The 13,977-nt window shown below is 39.8% G+C and overlaps 1 protein-coding gene and 1 long non-coding RNA gene across 2 annotated transcripts in view; both read left to right on the forward strand.

Moving 5' to 3' along the window:
• The window catches only part of RCOR1 (REST corepressor 1), a 118,820-nt gene that overhangs the window by 9,058 nt on the left and 95,785 nt on the right, over nucleotides 1–13,977 (forward strand). The gene's annotated exons all lie outside the window — the stretch shown is intronic.
• Nucleotides 9,406–13,929, forward strand: LOC122454788. Its single transcript, XR_006273520.1, has 2 exons — nucleotides 9,406–12,331; nucleotides 13,443–13,929. It is a non-coding gene; the product is annotated as an uncharacterized LOC122454788 (long non-coding RNA).

Consider the following 13,977-nt stretch of genomic DNA (forward strand, 5'->3'; position numbering starts at 1 on the left):
GACTAGCTGATGCATAGAGCCAAGTCACTGGAAAAAGACCCTGATGTTGGGGAAGATTGAGGGCAGAAGGAAAAGGGGATGACAGAGGATGAGATGGTTGGCTGGCATCACCGACTTGATGGACATGAAGCTCTTGTGCGGGAGTTTCATAGGTGTAAATGCTTGAGACCACAGGAGGGAAGGTGAGGCAGCAGAGCCTTCAGGTTGGATGCAGATGTGACACCTGTGAAGGAAAACAGAAGGAAGGGTGTAGATGATGAGCTCCAGGAGCCTAAGATTGCAGTGCAACCAGAGCAGAGGTGGTTTGTTAGAGCGCGTTGGGCAGGACTGGGCCTTCCCTAGAAAACCAGCTGTGTTCTGTCGTTGGCCTGGAGTTAGCATGCAGCGAGCTGCAGTGGACCTCGAAGGTGCTGGGCAGCTGGGGCTGTCAGCTAATTACACTCCTCTCAGCTCTTTATCTCTTGAAGGGAAATCTGAGTGGCAGGCTCTCAAGGCCATCAGGATGCCTATGCCTGTTTTTGTACTTGAGTACATACTTATGTATGAAAAGCGGTATGTTTTGTTATTGTCAAAGTATTTTTGTAAATGGAATTATTTGTGCATATTCCTCTAACAGGTACAGAAAATTCCTTTCCTTCATTCAGTTTTCACTGAGGTGTTAGGCTTAACTTTTTGCAGTGCTATCTTTTTGTAGTCTGTGTTGGCATTTTTCTAATTACTGGTGAGGTCAAGTGTGCTTTTATGTGTGTTTTCAGCTACCTGGTTTCCTTCTGTGTGTATATCTTTTGCTGTTTTTCTGTAGGGTGTTCTTTTTCTTACTGATTTGTGTGTGCTCTTTGTATATTTGGATACTGATCCTTTCTTAGGGTTGTTAGTTGTAAAGTTTTTGTTGTAGAGTTTTTCTTTCTAGTATGGAAGTTGATTGAGATCTTTTCAGGAAGGAATAAAAACATATACCTGGTTGGATATATTTCTGCTCAGAGATTGGACATGGTACATAGCTCCTTATTAATTGTCACTAGGACTCCTGGTTTCTAAGAAGATTGTCACTGAGAATTTGATACATCTTTTTTTGTTATGTTGCAATTTTCTTCAGTTAATTTGGTGTACTAATTACTAACCAACTGACCTAAATTACAGTGCTGGATGACTTGAAAAGCTCTGATTTAATTTCTGTCCAACATCTAGTTTTAACAGCATGCTAGTTAGAGGTTAAAGTCATAAGTTTAGTTTTCACGATGGTCAGTTAGTTTTCTATAAAAGGTGAACGTGCTGTGGACTAAAGCCCAATTCAGTTGTCTTACGGTTTTGTCACTGATTGTGAGGGAGTGGGTGAATGGTGTGGTGCCACTTGTCATCACAACAGAAAATCCTTGAAGGAATAATGTCCGTGTCAGGTTAGTGTAGTATTTGCTGTGTGCAGACTGGTTTGAACACTTCATTAATAATTTAACATAACAATCACAACAGTCACATCAGATAAAGTTGTTATCCCCATTTTCCGTACGAGGAAACAGAGGCACAGAGAGGTTTATTGTTATGGTCACCTTAGTAACTTGCCCACGGTAACCCATTCCAAGATGCCATCTGTTGTCAGAAGTATCGTTATTTTGTATATTGCTAAGGAAGGAAAAACACCAGGATACCACTAAGATAAGTTGTAGTCAGACTGCAATCTAGTGTATTTCAGGGCGACTCAGCCAGAAATCCTAAGAAAAACCACTTAGACCAGTGCTTTATTGGATCAATTGCTTAGTTGTTTGCATGTGGTCCCAGGTATTGCGGAGATTTTTGTGTAGGGTGGCCAGAGCCTGAGTCGTGCCCAGTTGCATTGCTCTTCTTGTCAGTGGAAGCACCGATGAAATGGGAGGCGTCTGGCTTGGCTGATGGGCGAGTGGGAATGAGTTGCTTTACTCCTGCACGTCTGTTACAATGGTCATTCTCAGAGTGTAAAATATGTTGTATTTGAGGGGAGTGATTTTTTGTGATTGGATGACTTAAGGTTACAAAGGACCGTGTTATGTTGGCTACCTTTTAGTTTAACAGATGAGAGTAAAATATTTAAATATCTATTTCCCCCCCTCCCCATATGTTTTTCTGCAGGTTCACATTGAACTTGAGCTGTGGAATGAGTTTAAGAACCATGTCTTGAATAAAGTGTGAAAAGATACACACATTAAAATATCTAAGAGTATTTTTAAAAGCCATTGGTTTCACCTGTACAACTATCTGGTTAGTATTGTTCAGCAACTAATCCTCCTTCCTTGTACATTATTCCCAATCTCCTCCCCCATCAAAAAAACAAAAACCAAACTAACTCTGCCTCTTTCCCCTGAAAAAACCCCGATGTATGTATTTCTTAGTGTTATTAGTGAATTCTGTTCTGTTTTTCAAAGACCAGAGTATACTTAGAGAAAATTGTAAGCTTTATTCTGGTTGACTTAAATGTGAGGTTTGCCATGGTTGGTTTGATCATAAGGTTAACTGAGGACTAGCTTCTGTCTGCCCAGAAACCAAGGCTTGCCTTGTGTGTTCAGCAAGGGGATCGGGTGAGCCTCTGCCGCGGAGTTTGGCTGTCCTGGTCCCTCTTCAGCAGTTTCATCTAGTGACCAGGAAATACTCCCTGACGGCCTTCTTTATGTCTGGGAAGGTTAATTAAAATTGTGGGACTGGTTAAACATTCTATTCACTTGAACTCAGGGTATTTCTGTGCTCTTTCACACACACACACACACACACACACTTACTGAAGGCTGCACGTCCTGTTTTACTGGCACAGAAGCTTCTGGGCTTGGGACGTTTGCTTTCAGACTTAGCATGCACCTGCGCGAGCAGGTTGGTAAGACGGGTAGGGTAAGACTTGGCTCGTCTGATCTCAGGCGGTCCCATGAAGTCTTTGTGGTGTCATGCACTTCTGCTTTCTGAGTGTTCTGAGCCGCCAATTCTGTTTAAATATCTAAAGGTTTATCTTTCTCACTTGACATACCTGAATGTGGTCCTGCATTTAATAAGAGCACTTGTGTGCACTGATTGACTTTTCTCGAATAGGCATTTTGTAGTGGACAGTTGATAATTAAGAACCAAGTTTACTTAAAAAATAGAAACCTAAGGGAAAAAATGAGCTTTAAAGTTGCATTTAAAACCTGGTTTTCCCTATTTTAGGTGCTTTAATAATGAATTTGTATGAGTTAGAGATATACATCTTAGATACATTCTTAAAATTTTTTTTTCCAAGGTCAATTTCATATAACATGGGGTTTCCCTGGTGACTCAGATGGCAAGGAATCTGCCTGCTGTGCAGGAGACCTGGGTTCGATCCCTGGGTCAGGAAGATCCCCTGGAGAAGGAAATAGCTACTCATTCCAGTATTCTTGCCTGGAGAATCCCCATGGACAGAGGAGCCTGGTGGGCTACAGTCCATGGGGTCCTAAGGAATTGGACATGACTGAGTGACTAAAACACTTTCACTTTCATATAACATAAAATTAACCTTTTAAAAAATTGTTTATTTATTCGACCACACCGCACAGCTTGTGGGATCTTAGTTCCCAGACTGGGAATCAGACCTAGGCCCTCAGCAGTGAGAGCAGTGAGAGCAGAGTCCTAACCCTTGGATTGCCAAGGAATCCCCAGAGTGACCATTGTGAAGTCAATAATTTAGTGGCATTTAGTACAGTTATGTTGTTGTGCAACTACCACCACACCATCTAGTTCCAGAATGTTTTTGTCTGTTGACTTGAGAAAGTCTCAAGTCTATTGAGTGGTTACTTCCCGCTTCCCATTCCCCCTACCCCTGCACGTTGCTGATGACAGAGGGTGCTACGCAGCATAGTGGTGTGGAGTCACCTTACTTGGGGGTTGGTGATTGAAGAAACCAGGAAGAAGTTGTAGGTGAAGTGTTTCTTTGAGCCAAATCTTGAAAATAGGGGTTTTCCTGTGTTTATGATTTTATAATGTTTACTAATTTAAAAATTAATATTAAAGTGTGAAGTTTAAAACTATAAAACTGTTAAAAAGTTATTTTGAAAATGTTAATCTTTCTGAAAATTTCAATCCAGATTTTCTTTTAAATTGTTTTAAGCTGTGCTGTCCAGTAACATAGCCACTAGTAATCTATAATTATTTAAATTTATTAAAATAAAATCAAACTTAAAATGCAGTTTTGTCACACTAACCACATCATTTTAAGCGAGTGGCTCCTGGCTGCTGTGTCGGACCGGGCAGAGCGGGGCGTTTCCCACGCTGTTGGACAGCGCGAAGCCGGAGAATCTTAGGAGTGAAAGCTTCGTTCTTTTTAATTTTTTTAATTAGTTCAGAAGTTCTGCCTATAATCAAGGTGCATGGTGAAATGTGATATTGGAATGTGATGGTTGTGTATGGAATTCCTCTAGTGGAGTATTTGTTAAGATATTGCTATTAAGGTATTCAAAATAAGGCTTCTTAAGAAAGCAAGTAGAAATTGAAAGCTTTTCTGGGGAGGGGGGGAGCGGTTATATAGCACCTAATTAAACCAAAAGGATAATCAAGATGTGTGACTATATTGAAGAGAAATGTAGAACTTAAAAAATCAGCAATATGAAGGCTTACCTTTTTTTGAAAAGGTTAGGTTTCATATCTCTCCTGAACATACTCAACCTTTGCTCCAACTTCTCAAGTGCATTTAAATTCATTATAATTGTTCTAATGCCCTTGTCTAGTAATTCTTTTATCTGTCTCATTTCTGAGTTGGTATCAGTCAGTTGATTGATATTTTTTCCCTCATTATGAGTTGTCTTTTCCTGTTTCTTTGCTTGTTTGGTAATTTTTGTTTAGATGCCAGATATTATGAATTTTATTTTGATGGATGCAGGATATCTTTATAAATATTCTTGAGCTTTGTTCTAGAACATGGTTAATTAAGTTCCTCAGAAATGGTTTGTTCATTGCATATCTTGCTTTGTTAGGTGGGATCAGAGCCACGTAGTACAGGGCTAATTATTATCCATTCTGAGTGCTCTAGCCAATCAGAAACCTCAAGTATATTCTTTACAGACATGCGCTGATCAGTACTGTGCTGAGTCCTCAAGAAGATCTCTGGAGTTCTGTGTGGCACTCTTCTTCTGGTATCCTGCCCTACAAATTCAAGCTGCCCTGGCTTCCTTGGCCTCAGCTTGCTTCCTAAACTTGGGGAAACTGCTTGGCTTCCTTGGGTTCTCCCTCCCTGTGCTGCCGGTTGGGAGCTCTCTCCAGGCGGTGAACTGGGGCAGTTGTAGAGTTTACTCTGTCTGTTTCCTGTCTCTCAGGGCTCACTGTACTCTGCTGCTTGATGTCCACTGTCTTGAGGACTATCGCTTTGTAGATTTGATTGATCTTTAGTTGCTAGTTTATAGTGAAAGTGAAGTGAAAATGAAAGTCGCTTAGTCGTGTTTGACTCTTTGCGACCCCATGGATTGTATGGTCCATAGAATTCTCCAGGCCAGAATACTGGAGTGGGTAGCCTTTCCCTTCTCCAGGGGATCTTCCCGACCCAGGAATTGAACCAGGGTCTCCAGCATTACAGGCAGATTCTTTACCAACTGAGCTATCAGGGAAGCCCTTAGTTGTTTATAATGATAGGATAAATCTGGTTTACCCCACCTTAGCTGGAAACAGAAGTCTAGGTTTTTTTTTAAAGAAAAGTAGAGGAATTGGTTATATTTCCTTTTTTAAAGAAAATATTAGTACACATTTATATGTTATCTGTTAATCTATTTCATTTCTTCTTAAAGCTGTTAGGGCTTTTTTTTTTTAATTGCTATATAGTTAATGTACAATGTTATGTTAGTTTCAGGTATATTGCATAATGATTTGACTTTTCCACTTATTATGAAATGATCACCAGTATAAGTCTGGTAACCATCTGTCCCCATACAGGGTTGTCACAATATTATTGACCAATACACCTTACCATGCTGTATATTACATCCCCATGACTGGAGGTTTGTTTTTACAAACTGGAGATTTGTATCTCCTTATGCCTGTCGTCTATTTCACAGCCACTCCCACCCCATCTCTTCTAGTCACCAGAATGGATTGCCTGTGTTTTCTTATAGGAGTTGTATGGTTTCAGGTCTTACATTAAAGTCTTTAATTCTTTTTGAGTTTAGTTTTGTATATGGTGTAAGAAAGTAGTCCAGTTTGATTCTTTTGCATGTTGCTGCCAAATTTTTCCAGCACCATTTATTGAAGAGGCTGTCTTTTCCCTATTGTATATTCTTGTCTCCTTTGCCATGGATTAATTGACTGTATAAATGTAGGCTTATTTCTGGGCTCTATATTCTGTTCCATTTTTCTGTGTGTCTTTTTTGGGACCAGTAGCATACTGTTTTGATGACTTTAGCTTTGTAATATAGTTTGAAATCGGGGACCATGATACTCTCAGTTTTGATGTTTTTTTCTGAAGATTGCTTTGGTGTGTTATAGCTTTTAAACTTTTGAGTCTTATGTTCATGGAAGCCTTCTGTAAATATAATAATAATGCTTTCAGAAACCAGGATATTAAAATTTCATGTTTTTATATAAGCCACTATTCATTTCAGTGTCCATGACAAAGTGCTCAGACTAACTGCTTACTCATTGAAATCTGATGATTCTAGCCCAGAATTTTCCAAAGCAGGATAGTTTTTTTTTAGTTCACTATTCTTTATAAAATTTATAAAATAAATTATTAGTGTAAATTAAAACTATTAAAAATTAGCTTTAAAAGTTATTAGCCCTAGTTAAGAACTAATTTTTTTCTTTTCAGAGAAATGTATACTTTTCTCTTTGAAAAGTGTAATTCAGGAAATAGCTCCTTGGACTGTGTAAGATCTCCATTTTGCTGTGCTTAGTCATTCAGTTGTGTATGACTCTTTTGTGACCCCATGGACTGCAGCCCACCAGGTTGACTGAAAAATCCTATGGACAGAGGAGCCATCTTGCTGGGATGTAATAAAATGAGTATTTGTAACAAAATTGGTATTTCCTTTTGAAGCCCTTCTTATAGAATTTTTATTGTTTCCTAGTCATTTTCAGCTTGATGTCTTTTAGATTTTGAACATCTGCCGCTTTCACATGCCATGCATTGATACTCCTCAACTGAATTAGGGTTTGTATAACTGATGAACTCTCATTCTGAGGCCTTGCTGGCGTTCTGCTTATGTGGCAACAGGTCAGTTTCCATGGCATTGCCATTTTGTACAGCGTTGTTGGTGGCGGTTGGGGGTGGGCATGCAGGCCCTTACCTGCTAATGCAGGGTCTAAACTGGAATAACTGAGCTTTTATTTAGTTTTGCATTTTAAGTTTCTAGATCATTTAAAAGTAAGAGTTTTATTGCTGTAAAAAAGTTTTAAAATCACACTTTCTGTCTTATGTGAACAAGTAGCAGTAGCAAAGTGAAAGTGTTAATACCAATGATTTGAAGTGTAAGTTCTAGAAAGTTTGGTGCAGATGAGACAGGCTAATGATCATTAGGCAGTCTGAAAACATGCAGCTTTAGCCTCAGTTGGACACATTCACTGGTGGACTGTGTTTAATTGTGAAGGAAAAAAAAAAAAACAATTTAAGAACATGTATGAAATTGAAATTATGCTCTGGAAAAAGCAGGATGAAATGTAATTAGGTGTTTTTTAGTTTTAGCTTTCCAGGAACATAATTCCCCTCTGACATGTGTATTGTCTAGCTTTTTACCCATTGTACTTTTGTACTATTTTAAGGAGCTCGTGTGAAAAAATGATGGACTGCTTTTACTTCTGGTGGTCTGAAAACACTAATTTTTCTCTCTGTTACAGGATTTTACACTTGCATAGTTTTCCTAAACATTGATGAGTTGCTTTTTTGCTTATGGAGAATTTGAACATGTAGAAAACAATAGAAATATTACTGAGTCCTGTATTGTCTGGCAGCCATCTTTAGCCAAATAAATAAAAACACTTTTTTTTTTTTTTTGGCTAAAGTTTAGTAAATTTGCTTTTTCACATTATAGAAAATGAAGTTGTGTGTTAGACACTAGGATAATTCCTAGATGCAGTAGTCATAAAATGCCTCGACTGGGGTGTGGTGAGTGCTGTGTAATATAGGTGTGCCTGTGTTCTAGGGGCGGGAGGGGGGTGGTGGTTGAAATGAGCGTGGAGGGGAAGGCTTTCCCCAGGTGATTGTGAGGTCGGTCTGGAAGGGTAGATGAAGGGGAGCTCTCCAGGGCTGAGAGATGTGATGTTTTTGAGGAAGTTTGATCTGACTGAGGCTGGGGGAGGTAATCAGGAAAATGGTGGAAGGAGAGACTGTAGAGATAGGCATATGACAGATCACTGAGGCTGTGTGTGCTAAGCTGAGGAGCTTATTTACTTTTTAAATAATAGCTTTACTAAGATATAATTGACATCCATAAAGTTTACTCTCTTAAAGTGTACAGTTTGGCAGTTTTCAGTGTATTTAGAGTTGTGCAACCATTACCACTGTCTGTTTTTGTTTTCATCACCTCCAAAGAAACCCTGTACTTATTAGTAGTCATTCCCGATTTGGAATTTATTTTAAATGTCATTTAAATGTTTTTATTTTATTTTATTATTTGTTTTTGGTTGCATCGTGTGGCTTGTAAGATCTTAGTTCCCCAGCCAAAGATTGAACCTGGGCCATGACAATGAGAGCTTGGAGTCCTAATCACTAGGCTACCAGGAAACTACCTCTTTTATTTTACTTATAGTTGGTTTACAATATTGTGTTAGTTTTGCATGTACAGCATAGTGATTCAGTGTTTTTGCACATTATACTCCATTGTAAGTTGTTATAAGATAATGGATGTAGCTCCCTGAGCTGTGCTGTGAGCTCTTGTTGTCTCTTTGTTTTGTATGTAGTATTTTGCGTCCGTTAATTCCACACCCTGACTTGTCCCCCCTCTGCTCTGTCCCCTTTGGTAACCGTGAGTTTGTTTTCTGTATCTGTGAGTCTGTTTCTGTTTTGCATATACATTCATTTATTTTATTTTTCAGATTCCATGTGTAAGCAGTATAATACAGTTTGTCTGATTTATTTCACTAAGCATAGTATTATTCTAGGTCTATCCACATTGCCACAAATGACAATATTTCATTCTTTTTTTTATGACTCATATTCTTGTGTATGTGTGTGTATCACATCTTCTTAATCATATTGTCTGTTGATGGGCACTTGAATTACTTTCATGTGTTGGCTGTTGTACCAAAATAGTGCTTCTGTGAACATTGGTGTGCATTTTTTTTTTCTATTTATCTTTTTGAATTAATGTTTTTGGTTTTTGTTTTGGATATATACTCAGAAGTGGAATTGCTGGATCACATGATAGTTTTATTTTTAGTTTTTTAAGGACCCTCCCTACTGTTCTCCATAGTGGCTGTACCAATTTACATTCTCAACAGCAATGTACCAGGGTTCCCTTTTCTCTTCATCTTCTCCAACATTTGTTATTTGTAGACTTTTTGGTGATGGTCATTCTGACTGGTGTGAGGAGTTACCTCACTGTGGTTCTGATTTGCGTTTCTTTAATAATTGGTGATGTTAAGCCTCTTTTCGTGTGTGTGTTGGCCGTCTGTATTTCTTCTTTGGAAAAATGTCTGTTCAGGTCTTCTGCCCATTTTTTGATTGGGTTGTTTGGGTTTTGGGTCTTTTTGGTATTGAGTTTTATGAGCTGTTTGTATATTTTGGACATTAGCCCCTTGTTGGTTGCATCATTTGCAAGTTATTTTCTCACATTGTATAGGTTGTCCTTTTGTGTTTTTCAGTGGTTCCCTTTGCTGTGCAAAATTAAATGAGTTTTAATAACCATTTAAGACTTATTTCTCTTAAAAATAACCCTCCTAACGTTTGTGTTATGGAGGCAGTAGTGTAATATTTTTGTGAAATAATACTGTGTCACAGGTGTTGACCATGTGTGGGTTTTTTTTTTTCTTTTTTTTTTAAGTTCATGGTTCACATACTGTTGAAGACCATGTGTGTTTTTAAAAATTCATTTCGTAACTTCTTTTTCTAAAAAATGTTTTATTTATTTATTTATGGCAGTGTTGGGTCTTAGCTGCCATATGCAGGCTTCATTGTGGTGCTCAGGCCGGTCTAGTTGCGATATGGGGACTTAGTAGTTGTGCTGGGCTGGCGGGCTTAGTTGCCCTGAGGCATGTGGAGTCTTAGTTCCCTGGCCAGGGATGGAACCCACTTCCCCTGCCTTGGAAGGTAGATTCTTAACCACTGGACCACCAGTGAAGTTCAAAGACTAGAGAACTTGAAGCCACAGAGTGCTGTGAATGTAATTGCAGTTTGGAAAGATCATTGGTTATTGTGATGAGGAGAGCTTGTGGGAATGAATTAATGGAAGGTAGGGAAGACCACTTATTCAGAAACTCGTAAATGAGCATGTACTACGTGCCAGACATTGCTGGCACTGTGAACAGACTGCACACCCGGCCCTCCTGGAGTTAAGTGGTGAGGGGATGCTGTGAGGGTGGCTGGGAGACGAGGATGTGCTGGCAAGCTCTTAAGCGGTTACGGTAGACAGACTGGAACGATGGATTTAACATGCGGCACAGGGGGACGGCAGCTCCTGGGGTCTTGGCCAAAGTGACTTGCTGATTGGTGGTACCATTCTGGCAATAGAGGATGTAGCCATTTTGAGGTTGAGATACCCGCACATGAGTCAGGCAACATTTATGGGGAATTTTCATGGACGGTCCTCCCATGTCTCTTCTAATTTGGGTCTACCTCGTCTGTCTTCCTGTTGAACCTTGGATTTATGTCTGTTATAGCACTTCTGTCTCTTTAGGTAATTACTGACTTTCCTGTTGCCTTCTCCTTGCCCATTGAGGGTGGGACCTGCCTGTATCATTTTCCGGTCCCTGCTTGCAGGCCGTCCCTGCCAGCCTGGAGAAGAGATAGCTCCTCTTGGCCTCTACTGCTGCTGTCCTCCTGTACACCATCATCTGTAACTTGAATTACTGAGGTTGCCTTCCAGTAAGTCTGCTTCCACATGCTAAAGTGTAAGTCAGCATGTTTCTCTACTGCCCAGAACCTCACAGTGGCCTTAGGAGACCTATTTAGTCTGGTTCTTGTGTTACTACTGTAACTTTTATCTTCTTTGTGTCTTTCGAATCTTTGCTTAAATATTACCTTCTCAATAAGGCCTATCTTGACCTACCTGCTATCCATCTGTAAGTATGCTGTCTCTAAAATACAGACAGCCTAGCTTCATACTGTATTCTGTCAGCTCTGTGATATCCTGTGACAGTAAAATGATGAGTGGCTGCCGGAGGTTAGAGTAGGAGGAGGAATGATGAGGCAGAGCAGATTCTTAGGGCAGAGAAAAACCACTGTCTGTCTGATGCATAGTAATGGGTACCTGCTCTTACACGTTTGTGCAGACTCAAGAGTGTCCGGCCGAGAAGTGAGCCCTGGTATGTGCTGGGCTTTGTGTGATTATGATGTGTCAGGACAGGTCTGTCAGTTGTGACAGATGTCCCGCTCCGGTGGGGTGGATAGTGGGAGGAGCTGTCATGGACGGGGGCAGAGAGTACGTGGGAAATCTCTGTGTCCTTCTCTCAGTCTTGCTGTCAACCTGGAACTGCTCTAAAATAATTGTCTTTAAATGTAAAAGACAACAACAGCAGCATCAGCAAGTATATAACCACAGATAGCACAATTAAGTAAAAATAATGTTTGTTCCTTCGTGTGATTAAATCTCCAGTCAGCTCTTTTTAAACAGTTGTTTAGACCAGCATTCAAACATGATGCACATGTTGCATTAAAAAAAATAGCTTTATTGAGGTATAATTGACACTCAGTAAACTGTCATTTTTGAAGTGTACAGTTTGATTAGTTTTGACATAGGTACACACCTGTGAAATTATTACCACAATCAAGAGACTGAATATGTTCATCACCCCACACCCAGGTTTCCTCATTCCTCCTTGTGATTCCTGCTGGTTGCCCGTCCTTCCCCAAGCAGTCACTCATCTGCTTCCTGTTACTGTAGGTTAGTTTGCATTTTCTTCTGTTTTATATAAATGGAAGCTTAACTTCTGTACTATCTTGACATCTGGCTTCCTCCAACATAATTATTTTGAGACTCATCTACCTTGTTGCATGTATCATTTGATTAATTTTTATTGGTCAGTCGTATTACCTTGTATGGATATACCAGAATTTTTTTATTCACTCACCTCTTGATGGACATTTGAGTTATTTCCATCTTTTGGCTGTGACAAATATTAGTTTGAATAGTATGTGTCATTTAGAAATTCCAGAATGATAGAGTAATACTTAACAATATATCTTCCCCCTTATATGTATTTTATTAAAAGAAATTATAGGTAGGTGGTGATGACCTTGGCTTTCCAGATGGTGCGGTGGTAAAGAATCTGCCTGCCAGTGTAGGAGATGTAGGTTTGATACATGGTTCGGGAAGATCCCCTGGAGTAGGAATGGCAACCCACTCCAGTATTCTTGCCTGGAAAATCCCATGGACAGAGGAGCCTGGCGGGCTACAATTCATGGGGTCACAAAGAGTCGGACACGACTGAGCACGCATGAATAATACTTGTGTACAAGTCTGTGTGTGAACATGTATTTCCTTTTCTTGTGGTAAATGTTCAGGAATGAAATCATATAGTAGTTGTATACCTAAGTTTTTAAGAAACTGCAAACTTCCCCAAAGTGGGTTTATCCAATACAAGTTTGCATTCTTACCAGCAGTGTATGAGAGTTCCAGTTGTTGCACAACCTTTCTAACATGTGGGATGGTCAGTCATTTTAATTTTAGACATTCTAATGTGTATGTAGTGGTATCGTATTGTGGTTTTAGCTTACATTTGCCTACTGACAGATGATATTGAACATTTAAAAATAAGTGTATTTGCCATCTCTGTAGCTACCTGAAACAGTTTACTTCACTCTCCTGGCTCCATGGCACGGAAGCTCTCAGAACAGGAAGCTGGGACAGCAGTAGGGCTCACCTTTTTTGTTTCCCATCTTTGAGGTATCACTGATGTGCACTGTCTGGAAGACCATTGTTTCATGTTTGTTTGGATTTTTCAAGGAGGGGGGGTAATTCTGGTCTCTGCTACTCCCATGTTGGCCAAAAGCACACACATGAATTTTAATATCTAGATTCCCCTTTTCTTTTTGATTTCTCTCATAATTTAATTATAGAAAACCACTAGATTGTCTGGCTGAGTTTTCCTCATTCCAGGTTTTCTCATTGCATCCCTGTGCTTTTTTAAAAACATATTCCTTTGTCCTTTCTGTAACGTGTGTGCGCGTGCTCAGTCGTGTCCGATTCTTTTGCGACCCTGTGGACTGTATGTAGCCCACCAGGCTCCTCTGTCCATGGGATTTTCCAGGCAAGACTACTGGGATGTGTTGCCATTTCCTTCTCCAGGGGATCTTCCTGACCCAGGAATTGAACCCTAGTATCTTGCATTGGCAGGTGGTTCTTTACCACTGAGCCACCTGGGAAACTCTTATCCTGGTATACTGTTTGTTATTTTCATCACACTTACTAACATAAATGTATACATTTGTTTAATATCTGTTGTAAAATTTAAACTCCATAAAGACACAGGTCTTTGTTTACTGCTGTATCCCCAGAGTCTAGAACATTGTTGAGCACCTAGTTGGCATAGAATACAAATCTTTTGAATTAAAAAAAATGAATGCAGTACAAAGGCGCAGAAGGGGTGAACTGTCCTTACCCTCATTCCTTTGATAGAAAAGTAACATTTTCTTTTGTGAGGATAATTGTGTTTAACAACCCTGTTAAAGACAGTGTAAAGTCTTCTGGGTCTTGGGCAGTTAGGAACTCCCCAGGTAGATTTGGGGGAGGGCTGTGTAACCAGATCTGCTTCTTCCTCTGAGACTAACCCTCAGAGATAGTAGCTGCCAGAGATTTATTGGCCCTTTAAAATCCCAGGTCAGAGTCCCAGCCCTTTTCAGGGGATCGAGAAAGCGTTCCTGTGCTCAGA

The sequence above is a fragment of the Cervus canadensis genome, chromosome 17 (assembly GCF_019320065.1).
Source record: "Cervus canadensis isolate Bull #8, Minnesota chromosome 17, ASM1932006v1, whole genome shotgun sequence".
Taxonomy (NCBI): Eukaryota; Metazoa; Chordata; class Mammalia; order Artiodactyla; family Cervidae; genus Cervus; species Cervus canadensis.